The following is an 11,787-nucleotide window of genomic DNA, read 5'->3' on the forward strand; positions in this document are numbered from 1 at the left end:
TTGTATTGTTTTGGAATTTTTCCTTCCTTTTCTAATTTTTGGAATAGTTTAAGAAGAATAGGTATTAACTCTTTTTTTCAGTGTTTGGTAGAATTTCCCTGGGAAATGACCTGGACCTGGACTTTTGTTTGGGAGGTTTTCAATTACTGATTTAATTTCTTTCTGGTTATTGGTCTGTTCAAATTTTCTATTTTTTTCCTGTTTCAGTTTTTGTAGTTTATATGTTTGTAGGAATTTATTCATTTCTTCCAGGTTATCCAATTTGTTGGCATATAGTTTTTCCTTCTTTTTTTTTTAAGAGTTTATTTATTTGAGAGAGAGTGAGAGAGTGAGAGTGAACAAGCAGAGGGAGGGGTAGAGGGAGAGGGAGAAGCAGATTCCCCACTGAGAAGGTAGTCTGACATGGGGCTCCATCCCAGGACCTTGAAATCATAATCTGAGCTGAAGGTGCAAGTGGAATTGACTGAGCCAGGTGCCCCTAAATTCTGCATTTAAAAAATTAAACAGCTTCAAATATTAACTGAGCCAGGTGCCCTCCTCTTTGTTGTTGTTGTTTGCTGATTAATCTGGGTAAAGGATGATCAATTTCATTAATTCTTTCAATCAGCTCCTGGATTCATTGATGCATTCTACTTTTTTTGTTTCTATATAATTTGTTCCTGCTTTAATCTTTATTATTTATCTTCCTGTTCTGGCTTAGGGCTTCATTTGTTCTTTTTCTAACTCTTTTGGTGTAAGATTAGGTTGTATATTTGAGATTTTTCTTGCTTCTTGATTTAGGTCTGTATTTCTGATATCCTTGTACCCTCCTAGGACCAATTTTGCAGCAACCCAAATGTTTTGGACTGTGGTTTTTTCATTTTAATTTGCTTCCATGTATTTTTTATTTCTTTTTTAGTTTCCTGGTTAACCCATTCATTCTTTAGTAGGATGTTTTTTAACCTCTATGTATTTGTGGTCTTTTTAATTTTTTTCTTGTGGTTGAGTTCACATTTCAGTGTTTTGCTCTGAAAATATGCAGAGTAGGATCTCAATTTTTTGTACTGGTTGAAGTTGATTTGTGACCCAGTATTTGTGATCTATTCTGGAAAATATTTCAAGTCCACTCAAAAGAATGTGCATTCTGCTGCTTTAGAATAAATTATTCTGAATATATCTGTTATGTCAATCTAGTCTAGTGTGTCATTCAAAGCCAATTTTTCCTTGTTGATTTTCTGCTTAGATGATCTGCCTATTGCTATCATAGGGTGTTAAAGTCCTCTGCTACTATTGTATTATTATCAATGAGTTTCTTTATGTTTGTTATTAATTGATTTATATATTTGGGTGCTCCCAAGTTGGTGCATAAATATTTACAATAGTTTTTTTCTGGATAGACCCCTTTATTAGGATATAGTGCCCTTCTTCATCCATTTTACAGTCTTCTTCATGTATTATTTCAGTCTTTGGTAAACCTAGTTTGACATACGTATGGTTACTCTGACTTTCTTTTGATGCCCTTTGGCATGATAGATTGTTCTCCTTCCCCCTTACCCTTCAATCTTCAGGTGTCTTTAGGTCTAAAATGAGTCTCTTGTAGGCAGCATATAGATAAGTCTTTTTTTTTTTAAATCTATTCTGACATCCTATGTCTTTTGGAGCATTTAGTCCCTTTACATTCAGTGTGTTTATTAATAGATATGAATTTCTTTTGCCACTGTGTTACTTCTTAAGTCATTGTTTCTGGAGATTTTCTCTCTTCCTTTCTAATCTTGCTTCCCCCCCCCCCCCACTCAAAGATTCCTCTTCATTACTTCTTACAGGACTGGTTTAGTGGGCATGATCTGCTTTAGTGCTTGTTTGTCTGGGAAACTCTTTATCCCTATTTCTATTCTGAATGACAGCTTTGGTGGATGGAATATTCTTGGCTGCATATTTTTCTCATTTACTACGTTAAATATATCATGCCACTCTCTTCTGGTCTGTGAAAACTCTGTGGAGATATCTGCTGCTAACCTTACTTGTTTTCCCTTATAAGTTAGGGACATTTTTGTCTTGTTGCTTTTAGACTTTTTGTGTATCTCCATATTTTGAAATTTAACTATGATATGTTTTGGTGTTGGCCTGCTTTTGTTGATTTTGGTGGTAGTTCTCTGTGCCTCCTGGACTTGGATGTCTGTTTCCTTCCCCAGATAAGGGGAGTTTTCAGCTATAATTTGCTGAAATAAACATTCTGCCCCTTTCCTATCTCTTCTTCTGGGACTCCTATGATACAAATGTTATTATGCTTCATGGATTCACTGAGTTCCCTAAGTCTACATTCATGATCCAGTATTTTTCTTCCCTTCTTCTTTTTCTTTTCATTGTTTTCCATAATTTTATCTTCTCTATCACATATTTGTTCCTCTTCTTCTTCCATCCTTGTGATCATTACATTCAGTTGGTTTTGCATGTTGGTTATAGTTATTTTTTATTTTGGCCTGACTAAGTTCTAGGTCTTTTATCTCTGTGGTAATACACTCTCTGGTGTCCTCTATGCTTTTCTCAAGCCCAGCTAGTATCCTTATGATTGATTGTTGTTTTAAGTTCTGGTTCAGGCATATTACTTATATCTATTTTGATTAGATCCCTGACCATGGCCTTTTCTTGTTATTTATTTATTTATCTTTGGGATAAATTCCTCCTTCTTGGCATTTTGTCTATGCTACTGTCTTCTTCTGATTTAGGAAAGTCTGTTATGTTTCCTGCTCCTGAGAGTAATAATTTTATAAAGAGGCCACATACTGTCCAGGGCCTGGTGCTTCAGGAATTATTTCTGTTATATGCTGTGTGCACACCTTTGATATGTTTTTTCACTTTTTCCCTCTGGTCAGTCCTCTGAATTGTTTCTCTTTGTCTGCAGTAGGGAGTGTTTTGACCTTGTCCACTGTGTGGTGAGTACTTACTAGGTGTGCTCTGGTCTGCTTGTTAACAGATATCTGATGCTATTTCCACTTGAGTTGAAGCTTTGTAGCATTCTATGGTCAGTAGTTGGGTTGTGTGTGAGGGTTTGTGCTTGTCTTCTAGAGTAGGGGCCCACAATTCTGGTTCTGAGGCACATTTGTCCTAGTAAAGCAGCACTTGCAGTGTGTGTGTGTGGGGGCACTTAGTGGGGTCAAGTCACCACTGTTTGCACTGTGTATTTTACTGAAGTTAGTTTATACTGAGAGGTGGGTGAGACAAATGACACCAGCCCTCTTCCTTACCCTGGAGAGGGGAATTCACATCTGTTGGTGTGCAGGAAGCCCTCATAGAAGACCAAAGCATTTCCCTCATATGTTCTAGGTGCCCTTCATATCCCTATCTTCATCCTTTCTATATTCTGGCTATCTTCCTGCCTTGTAGTGCACTGCATCTATTTATCCCAGGAAGGCCAGTTGAGTTTTAAAACTCCAAACTTTAGGGATCTGGAATGGTGAGGACCCATACTCATTCTCTGAGTGAGGGAGTCTCACTGCACTGGGACTGGTACAGGTTTGTCCCAGAAAGTCAGTCATACCAAAGCACAGGAACTTGGTATTTGGAGTAAAGTCCAGCTAAAAGCTGTGTCCAGGTGAGCCACCTCAGCTGGTGGCTTTTTTTTTTATATACCTATGCTGAGGGGTGGGGAAATATAATGGCACCCTCCAGCTCTTTTGTCCCCTGAGAGTCAGTGTCATCTCTCCCAGATGTACTCAAAGAAGGGGGAACCATCTCTCTGAGTGCATCCCAGGAGATCATCAGATCATGCCTTCTGCCTACAGGATCTCTGCCTTCCTTCTCCACAGGAGCAGCGCTGTGCCCACCAAGCTCTGTACCGGCCATGGCATGAACCTCTAAAACTCCAGTCTTTGAGATTTTCTGGTTGTAAGAACTCATGAAAATCAGCCTCTCACTTTCCTGGTCAATGTCTTTGGGAGTATGTTCCTTGTGTGATCCCCTGTGTGCTCCCCCTACCCCTCTCCTTATCTTTCTCTCTCTCATCTCTTCCCTTGATCAGGGCTCCCCCCTCTTGGCAGCACCTGAGATCCTTTTCTCCCCCAAATCATGTCTCTGTACTTCCTACCTTTCACAATGTGGCCTTTTCTCTCCCTCTAGTTGTGCAATTTGTTCTGTCAGTCCTCAGATCAATTTCTTGGGTATTCAGAATAATTTCAGATGATTCAATGTCCAAGGGATGAGGCAGCACTGAGGTCTTTCTGATACTCCAACATCTTAGCTCATTAATCCAAAACCCATACCCTCACTTTCAATTTGCAGTTGTCTTTAGTCTAAAATGAGTCTCTTGTAGGCAGCATTCAGGTGGGTCTTATTTTTTTTTTAATCCATTCTGACACCCTATGTATTTTGATTGGACTGTTTAGTCCACTTACATTCAGAATAATTATTAATAGATTGCATTTAATGCTACTTTGTTACCTGTTGTTTCTGCAGATTTTCTCTGTTCCTTTCTTGTCCTTCTGGTCTTTCATTTCCATTCAAAGAGTTCCCTTTAATGTTTCTTGCAGGGTTGGTTTAGTGGTCACAAACTCCTTTAGTTTTCTCTGGGAAACTGTCTCCTTCTGTTCTGAATGGTAGCCTTGCTGCTCTCACAGAAGCTCTCCAAGAAGAGTGAATAGTCTCCCCTCTATCCATCCCAGGTATTTTTCAAGATCACCATTTACACACTTTCTTCCTCTTGTTTGCATGCCTTCTCTTCAGGAGCAATGCTGTGTCCTCCAGCCTCTATTCCAGTCAATCCTGCTGATTTTTAAAACTCCAGGTTTTAGACACACAGTGTGGGAAGTGTTCTGTGCTAGTTTTCAGGGGGACAGTGTTGTTATTCTGGGAATGAGGGAGGGTTGACCAAGAAGGGCAGTCATACCATAGTGCAGGGGTGTGGGACTTGGAGTAAGCAGGATAAACAGCCAGTGTTGTGGCTGGGATGACCTTGGCATGTAGCTCTGCATTTATGCTTGGTGGGATGGTAGGAAAGGATGCTTATTGGTTCCTTTGGTCCATGGAGAGACATCTCTGTGAATGCTACCTCTCAGGGACATGCTCCAAGAAGAGTGAATAATCTCCCCCCGTCTGCCCAGGCCTTCCTCAGACTGTGTCATCTACCCTCCGAGATTTTTGCCTGCCTTCTCAGTAGGAGGAGGGCAATGCCCTCAGGGAGCTATCCCAACCAAGCCTGCCAACCTTTAAAACTCACCTTCAAGCTCTACTGGTTGCAAAAACACAAAAATCAGCTCCTCTCATTTTCCCAGCCAATGGTTTTGGGGAAGTATGTATTTTGCGCATTCCCCTGTGTGCTCCTCTCTCACACACCTTTTTCTGTGACCAGTGTTCCTTCCCCTCCACATCACTTGCAATCTTTTTCTCATCCAAACCATGTCTCTGCACTTCCTAACTTCGTCAGTGTGGCCTCTTCTCTCCCTCTAGTTGTGGAGTTTATTTTGTCAGTCCTCAGATTGATTTCTTGGGTATTCAGAATGATTTGATAGTTATTTGTGTTTGAGAGAAAAGATGAGCCTAGGGTCCTCCTACTGAGCCAAAATCTTAGCTCCCTCTCTAATTTATATTTTTGAAAAATGAAAAAAATATTTGAAAAATTTTATTTTTGAAAAATCATAATAATGAAGATGATAATGGTATGGGAAAATGAAGCTGAGTGGAAGATATATGGGAACTCTTTTGTATTAAGGTTCTCCAGAGAAACAGAACCAAAAGGCCAAATGTATAAACACACATAGACACATACACACATATATAGTTTAGTAGTTTAGTACTGTATAATAGAGAAAATAGTATAGTATGGGTTAGTTCCAGTCCAAGTCCGAAGGGATATGGAGATTTTATACACACACACACACACACACACACACACATATATATATATATATATGTATATGTATATGTATATATATAAAATCTCCATATCCCTTCGGATATATATATATATACACACACACATACATATATATAAATAAAATATATATTATATATATAAATATATAAATAAAATATATATGTATGTGTGTGTGTATATATATATATATATATATATACATACATATATATATGTATGTGTGTGTGTGTATATATATGTGTGTGTGTGTGTGTGTGTGTGTATCTCCCTTGCAACGTCCTAGTTCCAGGCAGTCAGAAAGAAATTCCCTCTTACTCAAGAGAAGGTCAGTCTTTTTATTCTATTCAGGTCTTCAAATGATTGAACAGATTTTACCCACCTAAGGGAGGACAACATGCTTTATTCAGCCTACCAATTGGAACCTTAGTCTCACCCAGAAACATTCTCACAGACATAACTAGAATGCTAGAACAAATGTCTGTGTGTCCTAGTCAGGTTTATATATAAAAAATATATAAAATTAACGATAGCATCCTTATACTAACCTTTTAGCCTTTGTATAAATCTAAAATTATTCCCAAATAAAATTCATCTAAAATATCTATCCAGAATGTTTTAGTTATAGTTATGCAGGGATCAAATTGGACAACTGCTATCAATTCCTTCTAGGTGTCACTTTGATACAAATCAATAACAACTGTCCTCAAATCACTGTAGGCTCCTTGAGTTGTTGACTTTGAGGGAAGGACTTGATGGTATTCATCTCTATATCTTGAGCACATAGCAGGACCCTTGAGAAATATTTTTCGAATCAATTGACATTATCACCTCATAATAAAAAGTTTCAAATTGAATTTTCATGAAAATTGGGTAGGAGACTTTCTCCCAACTTCCTCACAGTTAAAAAAGTTCTTCAGTGGAGGTTCTTAGAAAGATTAAAAAAATATCTTATATATATTCAATGGAACAATGGAGAAGTAAGTGGATGTAAATTGGTTCTCCCAAGATGCAAAACCTGTTCAAGCTGAGTCTCCATGTTTCATGATGTCAGCAAAAGGGCCTTCTCAGTGAATGATTACAACTTTGTATTTACTCACAATCCATCTTTTATCTTATAATGCAATTGCTGTTCCAAGTTGTAAATTTGGGTTTTTCAAAACATATAGCCTAGAGTCTGGTGGATGTATGATTTTCCATGTTACTATAGGATCATATCACTAAGTAAATTCTTTAACATTCTCACAGTTGAGTTTAGAGGCATATACACATGAAACCTTTTGGGGGAAGGGTTATACATATTTGTTTTGAAATTAAAATGCGCAAGAATTTTCAGCTTCTTTCCTGTTTTGTTCTAATACTGCAAGTAAATATTAAGTGAATGTGAGCAAAGATGCAGAATTATACTCTTAAACACTGAGTTTAGGGCATATACAGCATGAATTGTTATAATAATATTTTCCTATGATTTTATTTTCATTTGAAGTAGTTTCAAGTACCCAAAATTATAACCTTTAATACAAAATATTTATTTTGAAGACAGTATTTAAAATTTTTATTCATCAATTAGACCTGTATTTAAGTTCTTGAAACAAAGAGATTAGAACAATAGAGAAAAAGAAAGAAATTGAGAGAAAGAAAGTCAATGATGTAGGATTAAGTTGGGAAAGGAGAGGGCAGGATATTTTCACTGAGTTTTGACAAAAGAAAAAAACTCATGCTCTTCTGAAAACAGTCCCCAGGATAAAAGTGGAAAGAAAACTGCAGATTATTCACCAATCCACCAGCACAAAGAAGGTAGATCTGTGCAATTTATCCATTTAATCATATTGATGAGGAACGTCTTATCTATATCATTAACATAACAGGGGTTATTTAACATTCCATCCATGTTTGAAGTAGCAAATAGGAATTCTTTAAGGAGCCTGGGCACATTCTGATCATGAGAAGAGATCTCCCTCTCCCCCCAGTCCCATTTAGATGATCATCTGTGTTGGTTAATTTTGTGTCAGTTTGGCTAGGCTGTTATTCAGTCAAACACTATCTAATTTTTGCTGTGAAGGTATTTTCCCTATGTAGTTAACAGCTGCAATCATTTGACTTTAATTAAAGGATATTACCCTTGATAATATAGATCTCATCCAACCAGTTTAAGACCTTAAGAGCAAAACCAGGTTTCTTGGAGAAAAAGAAATCCTACCTCAGGACTGCAGAATTAATTCTCATTTGTGTTTCCAATTAGGTGGTCTGCCTGATAGCTTTCATACTTGCCAGTTCCTATAATTGTATAAGCCAATCCCTTAGAAATAAATAATATATTTTGTATATGATATATTTGTATTTTATATATTTTACATATGATATATATGTATATGTGTATATGTATGTATATGTGCATGTATATATGTATGTACAAATTATATATTTGTATCTATATCTATATCATCTATATTTATATCTATGTATATATATATAGTTTCCCTATTCAGTTTTTCTGGAAAATCCTCATTGATACACCATCCTTACCCCTACGTTTTTAAATGAAGTTAAAACTAAGTAGAATATAAGTATTATAATGGGAGCTATCAGTAAAATTGCATATGATAATCTTCTCTTTGTACTCTTCAGCCTTGTCATCAGTTTGGTGGAAAGCTGGTCAATGAAATTAGGAAAGCTATTTTCAAAAGTGCATGAAGTAGAAAAGTCTTAATTTAATATTTCCTGGTTCTAATTAGAATGATTGATGGAGGTGTTGCATAATCATATAGAACTGGTCAGAATTAGAAGTGCCTTTCCTCTGAAGGTCAAGTGGCCTACAAGTGGGAAAATATAAATTCTCTCAAAATCCTTAAATATTTTTAAGATATATATATTTCTAATATCACTGTCTATACTATACATACCAGAATTGACACTTTTTGTAATGATGAATATGTGGCTACTGAGCACTAAAAATGCAGATAGTATGATGGAGAAGCTAAATTTTAAATTTTACTCATTTTGATCAATTTAAATGTAAATATAGTATAAGGACATGTGACTTGTGGCTACTATATAGGATGGTATAGACTTTATTATATGTATTTTAAATATGAACCTTAAGTTTAAGTAAAAAAACAAACATTTGTGGTGTCATAGTAAACGGAGTCATATAGTTATTGTGTACTCAGTTCGTTTCTTATGTCACTTAAAATGTAAATTTCCATGATTATGTTTTCTGAAAATAGTATGAAAAAACATGTAGTATTTTATTCTATTTTATTTATTTTTCTTTTTATCATTAAAAGTTTGCTTTAATGGGTCTCAAAATCCTGTGACAGATTTTTGGTCATTTCCATTAAAAAGTACTGATTTTAAAAACCAATAACTTAAAACACACACACACACACACAAATGGTCCACAAATATTCTCCTTTTCTTTTGAAGATTTTACAATGCATTGTTCTAATTAACCAGTCTTTTACTATTAAATTTAATGACCAATTGACATGAACTGTTATGCGACCATTCTTTCACCACTGATTAAGACTGTGGTGGCAGATATTGGGGTTAATATTCATTTAGTCTTCTGAGCTTTCTGGGCAGACTTGGTGACCTTGCTAGTGTCAGCTGTCTTCTTGTTCACTGCTTTGATGACACCCACAACAACTGTTGGTCTCATATCACAAACAGCAAAATGACACAGAGGAGGATAGTCAGAGATGCTCTCAACACACATGGACCTTGCCAGGGACCATATCAATGATAGCAGCATCATCAGATTTAAAGAACATGGGGCCACCTTCTGGCTTTTTTCCAGAACAATGATCAATCTTCTTCATCTCAGCAAACTTGCAAGCAATGTGAACTGTATAACAATCCAACACAGGTACATATCCAGCACTGATGGTTCAGGATAATCACCTGAGCTGTGAAGCCAGATGCTTCCATTGGTGGGTCATTTTTGCTGTCATCAACCACATTACCATGATGAATATCTTTGACAGTTGGGTTCTTGTCATTGTCCCCACAAACAGCCTCACTCAAGCTTAATGGTACATTTCAACACACTTGACTACAGTTTTAGCACTGACTGGTGCAAAGGTGAACACCAGGCTGGGTTTAAGAACACCAGTCTCCACTCAAACCACACAGGCAGTACCAATACCACCAATTTTGTAGATGTCCTAGAGAAGCGGATACAAGGACTTTTCAGCTGGATGAGTTGATGGCAGAATGCAATTCAGGGCTTTGAGCAGCATGGTTCCACTGCATTGCCACCTTTATAGGCAAATTTCCAACCATTGAACCAAGGCATGTTAGTATTTGTCTCCAGCATGTTGTCACCATTCCAACCAGAAATTAGTACAGATGCTACGGTGTCAGGGTTGCAGCCAATTGTCTTAATGTAGGTGCTGACTTCCTTAACAATTTCCTTATATCTCTTCTAGCTGTAGGGTGGCTCAGTTGAATCAATACTGTTAACACCAATAATTAGTTGTTTCACATCCAGTGTGTAAGCCAGAAGGGCATGTTCACAGGTCTTACCATTCTTGGAGACCTGCTTCAAATTCACAACATCAGCAGCAGCAATCAGGACATCACATTCAGCCTGAGATGTGCCTGTAATCACGTTTTTGATAAAGTCTCTGTGTCCTGAGGCATCAATGATGGTCACATCATACTTGCTGTTTTCAAATTTCCAGAGGGAGATATCAATGTTGATACCATGTTCACATTCAATTTTCAGTTTATCCAAGACCCAGTCATACTTGAAGCAGCCCTTTCCCATCTCAACAGCTTCCTTCTCAAATTTTACAGTAGTCCTTCTGTTGATCCCATCACATTTGTAGATCAGATCACCAATAGGGATAAACTTGCTCAAATCCTTGTGTCCAAGGATGGCAATATTGATATGAGCCTTTTTCTTTTTCATTTTGGTTTAGGTTTAGTGATAGTTTACATGACACCTGTGTTCTGGCAGCAAATCCATTGTGAAAAAAGGAAACATATTATTTTATAAAAGGTTTTATTGACAACATGAATTTTTTTAATTTAAATTCCATTACCCAACATATAGTACATTATTAGTTTCAGATGTAGAGTTCAATAATTCATCAGTTGCTCATAACACCCAGTGCTTATCACAACATTTTGTACAGCATTTGAAATGTACATTTGGTAGTAAGAAATAGATTTTATCATTTAATAATTTTATTTTGCTAGTGTCAATTGTCATTCATCTACATGATGGCATTCTTTCCATAGAGAATTCCTTTGAGATATACACACAAAGTTAGCTTTTTGTTTGAGTTAACTTTTACTTAGAATATTTTTTATGTCTGAGATTACACTCATCCAAAATAAATGAGTGTATCTTGTCATATCTAGGTTTTACAAACAATTATGCATGCATAACAATTTCAGTGCTAAATATACATGACAATTAGAATTTTGGGGAAGTATGTAGTACAAAATAATAAACCTTTATTTAGTCTAAGGAAAGGGGGCTTAAGCATGTCAGGGTCATTCAAAATCTGATCTATTCTTTTACTAAGGATAACCTTCAAAGCAACTTCTTACAAGGTGTACTTTGGGCCTTTGAGTATAACCATAAACTCTCTTCTTTCATATTTTCTCATTTGGAAGTGAGTCTCCCAGATTAGCCATATTGCCACAGTAGAGATGTTGAGCATTTATGAAGAAATAGCTTTCCCAAAAGTTGTCTGTGTAAGTCTACTACAAATTAAATTATAGAGGAACGTTTACATTGAAAATCTTCTGAACCAATGAAAAAGCCACAACTAGAAGTATGTCTTGGGATTTACATTCAAGAATAAACTGCTTCTTTGGAGCAAGCTTCTTCTTTTTAAACTGAAATAGGGACAAATCCAAGTGATTTTATGAGAATAATGGACGCTTGCAGAAATTCTGAGATGTATAGTGTTACAAATATGATTCTT

The 11,787-nt window shown here is 36.5% G+C and overlaps 1 pseudogene; it reads right to left on the bottom strand.

Annotated features, from left to right (window-relative positions):
• Positions 1-9,347: 9,347 nt before the first annotated feature.
• LOC131821882 (elongation factor 1-alpha 1-like) lies at positions 9,348-10,760 on the bottom strand (annotated as a pseudogene).
• Between the last annotated feature and the right edge of the window lie 1,027 nt (positions 10,761-11,787).

The sequence above is a fragment of the Mustela lutreola genome, chromosome X (genome assembly GCF_030435805.1).
Source record: "Mustela lutreola isolate mMusLut2 chromosome X, mMusLut2.pri, whole genome shotgun sequence".
NCBI lineage: Eukaryota > Metazoa > Chordata > Mammalia > Carnivora > Mustelidae > Mustela > Mustela lutreola.